The sequence below is a fragment of the Coturnix japonica genome, chromosome 1 (genome assembly GCF_001577835.2).
Source record: "Coturnix japonica isolate 7356 chromosome 1, Coturnix japonica 2.1, whole genome shotgun sequence".
Lineage (NCBI taxonomy): Eukaryota > Metazoa > Chordata > Aves > Galliformes > Phasianidae > Coturnix > Coturnix japonica.
Window position 1 is genome coordinate 115,459,151 of NC_029516.1, and position 13,949 is coordinate 115,473,099.

A 13,949-nucleotide genomic window follows, 5' to 3' on the forward strand; every position below is an offset into this window, starting at 1 on the left:
AAGACACAGCAGCCCCTTCTAAGGCTGGTTTTGACTGTTTGTTCAATTGCAGACGTTAATGTTTTCTGTGAAAATAACTTTTGTTATAAATCCATATCCAACTTTTATTTGACGAATGATGTAATGATGTGTTTTGAACTTCACCTTTTCAGGAGCAGGATTAACATCATTTTCCATTCTTGTGATTTAGATTTGGTAAATGCGGTTTTCATTCTTGTTTCATACAAGTGCTTACTCACCCAAATACGTCATTTTCTGAAGACTAAAATTACTACAGACTTTGGTGACTTTCCAGCAACAAGTTTTCTTCTGGGAATAAGTTAGGAAGACAGAAGACCTCATTTCTGACCTCTGACATTACTACAGCTCTGAATCTCTTACAATATTGTCGTACTTCATTCATAGTATTTGTATTTTAAAATAATGTATAAATTTGGAAAGTTTTGAAGAGTTATAAAATTAAACTTGAATCTGAAGTTAAGACAATGTTTTCTTATTGCTGTTTTAAATCATAGTATCATAGTATCATAGTCTCATGCGAGTTGGAAGGGACCTTAGAGATCATCGAGTCCAACCCCCTGGGATTTGAGCCTCTGTGCTGCAGAGTGGCACTTCTACCACTTGCGCCACAGGGGGGATTCAATATCTAAGGAACAAAAAGAAACATTAGTTGCATATGATTTTAAAGTTAAAGATCCCTGCCACTCCCTAGAAAAGGAAAAACCTGAAACTTTGCTTCCCCCTATATCTGTGGAGTTTTGTTGTTGTTGTTGTTGTTGTTTGCTGTTGCTGTGTTTTTCTTTCTTTGTTGTTGTTCTTCGTCATTGCAGACTGTTTTTTTCTTTTTTTTTTTTTTTAGAAGACCTTTCCATCTGGATATCCCATTCTCTTAACTGCCCTTTAAACATCCCTTTCTGCTTTTGTGTCTTCTTGTCTTTTGGAACTCTGTAACATCTTTTTTTTTTTCTTTTTTTTTTTTTTTTTTCCTACTCTTTCTCATTCCAAAAAATTGCATGTATTTGTTGTAATGATGGATGCAGTGTTTTACAACCATGTCCCTTGTGCCCAGTGCTCATAACTCAGTACAATGTTTCACCTCACACCAACTTCCCTCCCTCCTTTCCTTCCCTTCTGTCAGACTGTTCCTGATGGCCAAGATGACCCTCTGACCCACATGCAACAAGCTGTTACTCCATTTTTCACAGTCCTAGCAAAACATTCCATTTTTGTAATTCTCAGAGGAAGCAATGAGTTATAATAATGGAGGGAAGGGAGAAAAAGCTGCCATTTGTTTCCACCTCTGGATGTTTTGGTTGCACAGAGGATGGTTATGGTATTATTAGGAAAGGATGTTGTACTATTCTTAGATCTCAAAACAGGAGAAAACTAAACAATTTCCATTTTTGTTTCTGTGTCTACAGATACAGGAGACTATCTGTCTCATTCCTCTGGGCATGGAAACTGGTTAATAAGACACATTTTCATTTGAGGATTAAGGTGGAGCTTTGGATAAGAATAAAAATGCACACTAGTCTCTTCTGAGGCTCATTTACCTGTATCACTTGCAATTACATATTAAAGGGTCTCACAGTAAGCACAGCAGCCGGCTGGAGCCAGCAGACCCAGTGGGTGCACAGACCACTCAGCTGCTACCAAGAGACTAATGGGTGCTATGGTTGCTTGCACAGATCTGAGCTCCTCAGCTCCTTGGGATATCTCTGTATTTCACCGTTAATGAGCACAGAGGACCATAATGATTTGGTAATTCAGTTTTAGGCCAACGTGGGTATACCTTTATAGCAGTGAAAGCAAAGGGTAACTGAATAGCAGATGCAGCTACATGGTATGTGCTGCAGGTTAATGCCAACGTGATGCCCTGCAGTCACAGTTAGCCATAGCATTTCATCTCTAGCACACTAACATGGATGAACAACATTCTTCACGGTTTAATACTGGATCTATTTGAGGATGAGCCCCTGAAAGGTGACTATTTTGTTTTATACTAGTAGAGCAGATGTATCTGAAATGTAGATCAGTTCCTAATATTTTATAAGGTAAAAAGTTCAGACTTTTTCTCCCTTTTTCTGCCTCGCATAGATCAAAATTTAATTCATCAGTTACAAATCATCAAGGACAGACTTGAAGCCAGGTTTATTTGACTGCTGTCAAAGATATATGCTGTTACTTACACCTACTGTACTGCTAATGGCATACCCCATGCATAGGAATCTGCTGACAAAGGATCGGCAGCTGGGAACAATCAGATACCACTGTCACATCCAAGCAGCTGTAACACTACCTTTCCCTGGAGAAACAGGTACTGTGGTGTTATTTGATTCAGGAAGCCAACACTGCTTTGACTGGTTCTGCATAACAAAGAAATAAATTGTAAGGTTCTTTCAAACGTCTCTGAGAAAGAAGTTATCAGATAGACCAGAAAAGATAAAATATCTTAATACAAAAGGAAGGAAGTGAGACAAAGTAATGAAGCAAAGACCTTCCAAACTTTTTCTACTATACTTATCTACGTGTTTTTTCTCAATTCTAGACTATTTCCTAGAAAAAGTCACCTGCAAGTACATTTGGCCAGCCAAATTTAAAGTCATTGTGGTTATGGTGCTTGTTTGAAACATTTGCTTTACACTGATATGGTAGCTTATGCCATAAAGAACCATTTAAAATTAGTACTAAGATTTTATATATGAAGAAATCATTGTATAAATAAAATTACAAAGTATAGACTTAAGGAAATAGGTCTTGACGTCTCAAAATGAAAATGAATGCTGTTGCTTTGAAGCATGCTAAATTAACAAAATTCTGCTACTGAACACCATGTTCTTGATTAAGTCTTGAGATGACACAATCTTCTTATTCTTTTTGGAAAGGATTGTGGTTTCTATCCATAGTAGCTGGGTAACAGGATGAATTTTGTCAGGCTATTTACATTTATTAGGGCAGAAGGTATTCACTTTTTCTAGATTTTTTTTCTACCATACAATCTCTGAATCAAAGAATCATAAAATATCCCAAGTAGGAAGGGATCCATAAGGATCACTGAGTCCAATTCCTGGCTCCACATAGAACCACTCAAAATCAAGCCCTGTCTGTGAGCATTGCCCAAATGCTTCTTGAGCTCTGCCAGCCCAGGGCCATGATCACTGCCCTGGGGACCCTGTTTCAGGGCCCAGCCACCAACCTATGGTGAAGAACCTTTTCCTAACCCCCAGTCTAACCCTCCTCTGACACAGCTCCTTGCCATTCCCTTGGGCTCTGTTGCTGTCACCAGAGAGCAGAGCACTGCCCATCCACTCCCCTCATGAGGAGCTGCAGGTTGCCATGAGGCCTCCTCTCCTCTTCTCTGGACTGAACAGAGGGACCTCAGCTATTCCTCTTACATATTGCCCTCTAGACCTTTCACCATCTTCCTTCTTTGGACATTCTCTTATAATTTTGTGTCCTTTTTGTACTGTGGTCCCCAAAACTGCACATAGTACCAAAGGTGAGGCTGCACGAGTGCAGCATAGAGCAAGACATCCAGTTGACCAGCTGACAGTGCCATGCTTCATGCATCCCAGGATATGGTTGGCCTTCCTGGCTGCCTGGGCTCACTGCTGATTCGTGCTCAACATGCTGTCAGCCAAGATGCCCAAATCTCCTTCAGCAAGCCTTTTTTACTGAATCTCTTTCCCTAGTCTGTACTTATAACCAGGGTTGTCCCTTCCCAGGTGCAAAATCCAGAACTTGCTCTTGTTGAACTTCATGTATTTGGCGATTGCTTTGTTCTCTGATTTGTCTAGCTTTCTCTCCAAGGCTAATGTGAACATAATGGAGTGACATGAAACATTCTTCTTCAGTTAAGTTTAGCAAGTGGTTGAGCCAAACTGCTTAAAGATTAAACAAAAGGGTGTCCCCACCATTATTCTTAGTCTGGAGATTATTTTATGCTAATAAATTCCATACACTGCATGTTGTGTCTAACCAGGGTTTGCTTTCCCTGGGTTGTAGTATCATTTTGTAGCAAAGTAGCACCTGCTACTGACATCAAGATGAGGTTGTGCACATCACTTAAAAATACGTATATGTGTATGCAAACTACACAAATAAGACCACAATCTACCTGAAACAGTACTGAAGCAATAAAATGCAGGTAACACATGAGTGAAATGTTTAGATCTTAAAAAATATTATATTTTTCTCTGTATGTAAAACATTCGTATGCTTGGCAAGTGCTTTAGTAATACTACACTTGTTGCCCTTGTTCCGATACCTACATGGTTATGTATTTTCCAAATGAAATGTGCTTCTTAAGACAGTTGTGCCAATGTTCAGCTTCTTCTTCAAATTTATTGGACTATACATATTGTGCGTGAAAATTCATTCTTTAAGGATTACATTGTGTTGGCCAGAAACTGAGCTATTTCCAGTACATTTGAGGACTTTCCACAACTGGAAAACTAACTCTGGGTGTGAGATAAACAGAGAGAAAGAAGGCTTATAGCTGTTAACATTTCCACTAATAGGACTGACAGCTGGAAGTAAATGTGCCTGCAACAGCAAAGAGCACTGCATAACACTGCATAACACATTCAAAATTAGCTATTTATTTTTTACATATAGCAGATTTATGGCACATACTGGACAACAGACCAATGCATGCGCAACAGATATAAACCCTCTTATCATAACTGGAGAAACACTTCAAAAGTCCCAAGATGCCACAAGTCACCAGGCTAAATGCACAGGGAAAAAGAAAGGTGATATAGAAAACAAAGTAATATAGCATGATTTTCTGTTTTCCAGATATGCTTCTGATCTCCTAGCCCATCTGGTGTAGTAATGTCTCTATGGTGAACTCATCCAAATGAATATAACTTAATTGCTACTAATTTGTTATTTGGCTTTGCTAATTGGTCTAATAAAAACAATAATGTTATATTCTCATACCTTCAGTTCTTTTATTAGAAAAAGGGTCGTTATTCTAGTTTTACATATGGACAACCAGACAGAAGGAAGTCCAAAAGTTGGGGCATTAGTATAACTTCCATTTCAGTTGTGCACCCCCACTGATTTGATGAGAACAAATGACGCCAGAAATAAACCCCATAGTATATAATACATACATAAATTTCTACAAAACAGCCTTTCCAAGAGAACTGAAGAAAACTGTAAATTGAGATGCAATGTGATTGTGTTGTCTGATGGTTCAAATTCTTGAGAAGACTTTGTTCTATGTCCCATCTATTTAGACTTTGGGCACTACGTGTTGAGACAGAAAATAAAAATAAAACTTATTCCTTGGACACCTAACATAAAAATCACCTGAAATTATTAAGTGTCTTCCTCTTTGGCTTACCTTTTCCCTTGTAGCTGTATTTCTGCTGCTGCAGCTGCTCAGGACTGCCTCAGCCCTAGCACTCAGGTGCATTCCCTCTGCCCCATGCTGGGATCAGGGGGTCTGACAGAGCAGCCCCTGACCTTTGCATGCTTAGCAGCTCAAGCACTCAGCCAAGAAAGCCAAGCCCTGGGATCTGGTCAGTGAACCCAGTACAGTTTCTATTCACTTCTTTTGTTTTCAACTCATGTCTGGTTTCTGTCTTTGTTCCCAGAACCATTCACACATTTTTACATTGAGTAGACGTTGAAATAAAACAAATTACTTTCTTCCATTTTATGACCCCACTGAATTAGATCCCAATGATTAAGTCTCCCTTCCTAGAAGAAGCAAAATGTGCATTTGTCACTTCTTTGGCTGAGGATGGGATTGAATTCTGGCCCCCTACTTTCTAAATATATATACCCACTAAGAGGATACATTAAGGGTGGAGGGCACCACTTTCTATTGCTTTACCATCAGTATCTAAGGAAAAGAGTGCACTGGCTCTTTCAAAGAACATTTTATTGTGTCTGCACTCAGATCCTGAATAGGAATAACCTCTCCCAGTTCCTGAGTCTTACATCCCAGCAATGAAAAAGGATCTCCTTTCAGTCCCAACTTCTGCACAGCACTTTTAAAGAGGTGTAGGTAGTCCTTTCTCCACCTTTTTTTTTTTTTTTTTTATACTGTGATGCTTGTACAACCTGAATCCTCAAAGTTTAATTCTGGGCTGTCTGTTCACATTGCTGATAAGCCAATTAAAAGCCAGGTTGGTAAGAATGGGTAAACATAGAAAAAAGGTGGACAGTGTGATCTGACTGGTCAGGGGGGGGGTGACTCTAAGGCAAGAAGGGCACTACAGAGCTGAAGAGCTCAAGTATTGCTGCCAAGTGTTGGAAGAAGATGCTGGCAAGAATTAAAACACTTGGATTTAATTAGATGAAAGTGAGCCATAAAGAGTGTTTGTTTGATCTTGACTATTATCCCAGCATTATAGAAATACAGAGCTAGACAAGACTTCCAGACACTGTATGGTAATTCTAATTTATCATTCATACCCATTAGAAGAGTCAGTACACATGCTTTTCTGGTTTGCTTTTGAAGATATACAATAATAGAAACAACACATCCATCTCACACATTTCATTCTTTTTATCCTTCCTTATTTCTAGGAATTTCTTCCTATCAGTTAACCTGAATCTCTTTGTAGCTGAAATCCCTGACACATTGCTTTTGTCTGTGAACCCAGAAAACAGATTTTTTCTTATTTCTTCATGCAGTAATATGAAACAGTTCTTGCTTTCTTGGAGACTGTTATGATATCTTTCCTCAGTTTTCTGTTCTGTAGTCAAAACAAGCCAAACTTTGGGTAGTAAATCAGATCAGACTCTCAGATCAGTCTCTTTGGTGTTGTGTCTAAAGCTGACATGTTTTTGTAGCTAAGGCTGTCCTAATACTGAATTGACTGAATGATTACTTCACATTTCTTATTTTTGTTTATGTATTTCAATATGCTGTTTGTCTTTCTTACAAGATTCTTTTCATAAAGAACTGCAAATGGCTTGTTTCACAGCTTATGTTTCTGCAGCTGCTGATTTTCACAAGTGTAAAAGCTTTGTTTGTTTGCTTGTTTGTTACTTTTCCTTTCTTATTATGTTCTTTTTTAGTCTGCCCTATCATCAATTTATTATCTCACTCTCTCAGAATTGTCTGTAAATTTTGCAAGTCTTTTTTTCTATCATCATCTATGTCTCCATAAAAATATCAAGCAGTTCTAGAACAAGAAGTAAACCACTACGAATTTCGTAACCTTCCATTTTGCTAGCCTGGAAGTTACAGATACATACTAATGACAAAATGACAACTAGGAATGATAGCCTGAACTCTAAAAGTTAGGAGGCTTGAGAAATATTGCATTCCTAGGAAAAATGCAATTTCTGTAAGGTCAAACTTCACATAAAACTGCTGAAGTTGGTGAAGAATCTCTGAGGAATTCCTGTCTGACCTTAAATTAATGAGAACCATGTTAACTGTGGTGATTTGACAGACTGAATTTTCACAGATCAGATAGTAATTGGAATTAAAGATACAAAACTGTAGAAAATGTTCTGGAAGATGCAGACTTAAGCACATGCAAAGCTTATATCAGTCTGCATTAGCCTGCAGTAATCACTTAAATCATGAAAACATTGGAAGGAAAGCAAGAGGTGTGTACATATTGCAAGGTGGAACAGAAATCTGGAAGATGTGTGCTGTAAAACTCACTCAAAAGAAACAGCAAAAGCAAGGTGTACAAAATAAATAAATAAATAAATAAATAATAATACAAAGATAAAGGCTCAAAAGCTGCCCAGAATTTGGAAAATATAAGAACAGTGAGAAAGCAACTTCAGAAAAGTTTAGCACCAAGAATAAGAGAAGCAGAAGCAGGAAAATGTGAATTAAATATATGACCAGAGTGTTTAAGGGACAATTCAGAATGGAACAAAGAAAAAGTACACAGAATCTGAATGTCATCATCACATCTTTCTTCAGTGACCTAAAAATTAATTTTATCTTCTAAGCTAGATGCTCAGTCACCACCTACAAGCAGTGGTAAGAAACAGATATGTGCACTAAAAAAGAAAAGATTACTTAATCCTGAAGGATGGAAAATAGGCAATTGTGGAGCAGGTTGAAATGGGACCCAGTAAGATACATACAATGGAGAAGGTGAATAAGAAAAAAATATTTTTTCTAGCAAATATCTATGACAGAATTTGGAATCCAGTGCAGAAACAGATGAGCAGTGCAACCATCTTCCACATACTTAACTGCAGGAAAAGCAGAAGTGGAACTGTGATTTGTAATTACAAGATTTTCAGTTGTGGAGGAAGTTTTAACATATATCTATCCCTTAACACACAAGCAGGAGGTTGTTAAACTGAGGTGGCCAGATGGAGAGCAGGTAGAAGGCAGGAGATAGAGAAGGCTGATCCTTCTTTTAGGATTTCATGCGTCACATTGGGTTTTCACACAAACAAGCTATGCTCTGTTGTGAATCCTCAGATATCCAGTTGACGTCTTATGCTAGCTGAATTAGGCTAATAACTTCAAAAGGTGAATCAATACCTTACGTTTTTCTGAGTACAAGACAGCCGGAGTCTCCTTTTCTGGAGTTATTCAAAACCTGTCTGGCTGTCTATCTGTGTGACCTGCTGTAGGGAGCCTGCTTTAGCAGGGCATTGGACTTGGTGATCTCTGGAGATCCCTTCCAACCTCTACAATTCTTTGATTCTGTGTGTTCAGGGTATTTTCAGTACTACTCTGCATAAAATCTGTCTAAAGCATCAAGCTGACAAGCCTGTAAAGCTGTAGGCTTGGTTTAGTTGTGATTGGACTTGATGATCTTGAAGGTCTTTTCCAACCTAGCAATGATATGATTCTATGATTCTAGGTCCAATGATGCCATTAATAATGCTGTGGAAATTATAGTATTTCATTCCACAAGTTACTTTTCTGCTTAGTACCAATATTCATCAATTTTATCATATGTGAAAGGTTCTGTCTCTATGTAAGTGAAATAAGGCTGCTTTTTTTTTAAACACAGAAAATATTTGTTCATTTCCAATACATTATTCTGGCGATTTCCTTTGTAAAATACCAAACAAGTCAAAACAAATACAAGAAAATCATTGGGATGTTGTTCTAGGCCAATAAAAAGAAATACACTTGGAAGCAGTTGGCATGCTGTTATGTGACATTTCTTATTGGAGGAGGAGGCTGAAGCAAAGAAAATTAGTTGGTCTTATTCCTACTTTTCAATGGATGAAGCCAATATTGTTTACACAGTATCTTTACTGGCAGGAAGGCAGCAGTCATTTTTTTTTATTTTTTTTTTGAATCATACACGAAAACTTGCAAGAATTTGAAGCACTTATAGTTCATATATATAGGACTTATGTGCATGTACTTACACATGGTCTGGAAATCAACTTTTAACAATGAGATGTTAAGTCCCCATAGTATGATGAGTGGAATTCATAGCACTGCTCAGTCTAAAAATATTTCTGTTATTTTTTTGGAAGTCTAGCAACAGAAATGCATCCAAGATACTCTGTACTACTGGAAAATGAAATACAGTTTTGCTTTGTGTTTATTTAAAAAAATAAATACATATAATGAAGTATTATTGGACTCTGCTGACAGGTTTGGGGAAAAGATGTTAAAAAGTTAAATTGCATGAAATTTAGCTAAGCAGTAACTAAATGAAAAGTGAAAATAGAATGCAAATTAACTATGCCCTAAAATGCCCTGTGATTATGGGAACAATCACAGCTTGCTCAGGAAGGATTTCAAAGCTCTCTTTTATAAATCTCTTCATAAACATGTACAGATCAGTGCAGTGACAGAGGTCAAACAGACCAAACGTGTTTTATTATTGCATAGTGAGTCACATTTACCTCTGCAAACACTTATCCAATGGGTATACATGGAACAGTCTTGACTGTTAATACATAGCCAAGTGTGCTTGGCCTCATGGAAAACAATCACTAGCTAAGCTGCAAACTATAAAGAAGTAAAACCTACTGTTTACTGACCTTGCTTCAGCACTGTGCTTCCACTTTGTCAATCTTGGCTACCATTACATATCAGGACCTCAGCACTGACCAGTGAAATCTGCGTTCCATTATCTGTTTCATGATAACTCTAATACTCAGTTTCACTGGATATTCCTTGTCTACCAGTGAATTACTTCAAGCAGTAACCGTGAGATAAATCACAGAATCATAAAATGGCTTGGGTTGGAAGGGACATTAAATACCATCCAGGACTGCCACCCCCCAGCTCAGACTGCCCATGGCCCCATTCAACCTGGCCCTGAGCACCTGCAGGGATGGAGCACCACAGCTTCACTGGGCTGTGCCAGGGCTTCACTATCCTTTGAGGTGACAGTAATGAATAATACATAATTTATTCATCTTTATTATTGCAACTTTTAATCAGCAAGTGAAAAAAAAAAAAAGTTTTTTCCTTGTATTTTATTATTGTTGTTTGTTTTTTTGTTTGTTGTTGTTTGAGTTTGTTTGTTTTATTTTTTTTCTTGTAAAATGTGTTGTGCATTTCTGATATTTCCCCAGAACAAAAAATGGAAAGTTTTGATGCAGATCCATGATTTTACTTATTCATGGTTATATTACTCTGATAGAAAAGGCCTTGAAATCCTTACTTATTTATTTAACTACTGTGTTTCTTTTCCAGAATAATGCACAGACTGCACAGACGATCTTCTTTGTAGGATACCTGAAGAACGTGTTGGTAACTTGGTCACTAGATATGTCCTAGAAGTCAAAATTAATTTAAATACTATGTTGAATCCCAAGGACTTGAAGGTACATGCAAATATTTATCAAAGATCTCTGATATTTCAAAGGTAATTACATTTAATCAGAACAGCTGATTTGAGCACCTATATTTCAGCAATATAGAGGAAACAACTGACTGCACCTACAAAAACAAATGTAATGAAGTGAATTTGTATCCTTGGAAACTGGCATAAAACAACTGATACTTTATAGAGCTTGGATGGAAAAGATTGCATAATAAATGGAAATCTGTTTGCTATAACTTATCTCTGAAAACATCTGGTATTTCTTATTAAATGTGACTAGTGGTACTTTGAAATACACAAGACACTTTCATCAAATTATCATTGTTTAAGTTGCTAACTCTAATGCTAAATACGTGACTGAACCAAGACAGATTTCCTTCAGTAGTAGTTATTGTCTGTATTTAGTGTTTGTCATTCTGATGATCAAAAAGGCCAGTGGTATTTCAGGATAGCTACATCAAACCTGGCATAGGTTCATCCTCAAGTTATGCTACAAAGAAGCTGCTTGAGAAGACAGGATTCATTCTTACCGACCCTGGACTGCTGACAACCTTTGTTACTGAAGTCCTCCAAGCCAGCCTCCATCCACTGCAGGCTGATGATCAGAGGTTCAGCTTAGCAGCATATTGGAAGGTGCTGAGGAGGACTTGCTGCCTCCTGGACTGAAAAAATGTTGCACCTCATAATGTTCCAGTCTACAATATCAGGGTAAGAGTTACAAATGAGGCAGAATGAGACCAGAAGGGGACTTCCCTCCTTTAGATTGTTTGCCTTTGTAGAAATGAGATGTCTTCTCTATCCACAGTTTCTCAAAGATGTCTTGGAGGCGATTTCCACTCATATTTCCCTTCCACATGCAGCTTCATGAATAATAACGCTTTTCCTCAAACTGAAATCTAGATGAAAGTCTATTGTGAAACTAACAAAACAGTCCTGTCCAATATGGCTCATTAACAGCTACAAGTGTGCATTGAAGTTTGTTTTTCCTTTTTTACAAACTTAAGTCCAATGAAATAGAACTCTCATCACTCATCTGAAGTTTGAAACTAACTGCTAATATAAGTTACAGCTACCATCTGATTTTCTGCATAATGCCTTGGAAATGGTGCGCTCTCATTCTGGCATCCTAGCCTGCAGCTGTCTCAAAACCATCAGAAACTGTATGGTAAGGGCCTAGTGTACCCACTTGGCTTTTATGGGATCAATAACAGCTACACAGCATGCTGAAAGAAGGTTGCCATGTGTCTAATGGAAGCTGACAAGTGATCAGTTGTCAGATTTCATTCTTTTCTCCTTACAGCTCTTGATAACAGCTGCACAAATCAGTTACTTAGATAATCTTGCTATCCAGAATCATGAAGGATGGTAAATGCATTATCTCAGTCAAGAGCTGCCCTTTGCTTTCTCAGTTTCTAAAAAGTCAGCATACATGCCAGGTTCCCAGGCTAGACACCTTTCATGAATATGTAAGCTTTCTGCTGCTAGGACTTCGTGAGCTATTTGGTGTCCAATAATCTCAACTGCATTTCCAGGCTCATAAAAAATTTCAACATTACCAAAGATCTGTGACTGGTATATATTTGTCTTAGGTTTTGATCAGACAAAATTTGGTCCAGATCTTACATTAGATCAATACTGGTACATTCATACAATGTTCATCAGCTCAAGTCTGCAAATCATTATTTCTGATCTTTCTTTCAGCATTCCCTAATCTGAAATTCTAACAAATCCTGTTGAAAAATCAGCTGACCTGAAGCTGAAGCCTGGTCATCACACACGGGGAGCCTGGGCTTTGGTCATTGGTCATGTCAGTAAAACACACCAAGTAAATGACAATACCTGACCCCGAGTGCTATTATTTGGCATAATATATAAACAGTGTAATAAATAAGAATGTGCAAGAAGAGACAAAGAAAGAAATTATAAGAAAGCTCTGATAATAGCTATTTGGTTTTTGTGTTCTTTTTAGTACAAACAAAGAAAAAAAAAGTATCAAATTCTTAATCACAGTGACTGAAAAATAAGCTTTGAATGTTGTCAAAAGACACCGAACTTCTCTGTCTAGTAATTCTTCTTTCAGATGAATACTGCACTTGTTTTACTTTGTTTTTATTTAATATTCTTTTGCAGTTAATGTTCTTCCAGCAGCTGATTGTCAAACACCAAATTGGCCTCTCAATCAAAACCAAACCAAACCAAACCAAACAAACACCTAATTAGCCAAATATTCTGCTTTCCACTCTAACAAGGGCACCACAGACATCACATGGTATTGCTCAGAAATTTATCTTAATTCATATTATTGAAAAGTACAGCCAGAGGACTGGTTTGTATTTCATTGAATCCATCATTTTCTACTTATTTTTGAAGGATCATTCTAACTTGCGTAAGTAGTGAATACCTCTGTCACTTCAGATGGAATGCTGAAAATCTGTTTTTTTCTTTTATTTTTTTTCCTTTTTTTCTTTCTTTTTTTTTTTAATAAGCAATTAATGCTGTATTTACCATTCTTCAAGATGAAATTATTTAAATAATAATATTTTATGACTGCCAATTACTTGTAAATACATTGCTAGATCAAGATGAATGGCTGCTCTACCGAAGAAGACTGAAGTTGTACTTAATGCTATTTTAAGATAAAGTTATACATTCATCAAATACTGAACAATATCAGCAATTTCTACTTCTGTTCTGCTTTTATCCTTTCACCTTCACAATGTTACTAAAAATTCATAAAAGGGAAAAAGTACTTTCAAGGAATACTTTTCCATTAATGACATGTTGGATTAGATCCTATGATAACACTTCCATCCTGTGAAATGTCCAGGACTTAAAAGCAATAACAGACAGTAACTTCTGAAAATTCATAGAATGATAGAGTTCAAGATCAAAAAGTGGTTTTTGTGGACACTAAATATGATATCTGCGCTACTGGAACTAAGACTAATAACATCTTTTGGAGTAATGAATATTGCAGACAAAAATAATGGATAAGTGAAGAAAATATAGAGCATCTCACAAAGAAATAAAAAAATTAAACCATTTGGTTTTCCAAAGGGTGAGACAGTAAAAGGAGAAAAAACATGGCTTTTATTCACACAGATTCATATTTTGTCTAATTTTATTTACGTAATTATCCATAGGTATCTGGGATCCAGTGTAATAATTTTTCCACTGAATATTTCAGGCACTAAATCAAGTCAT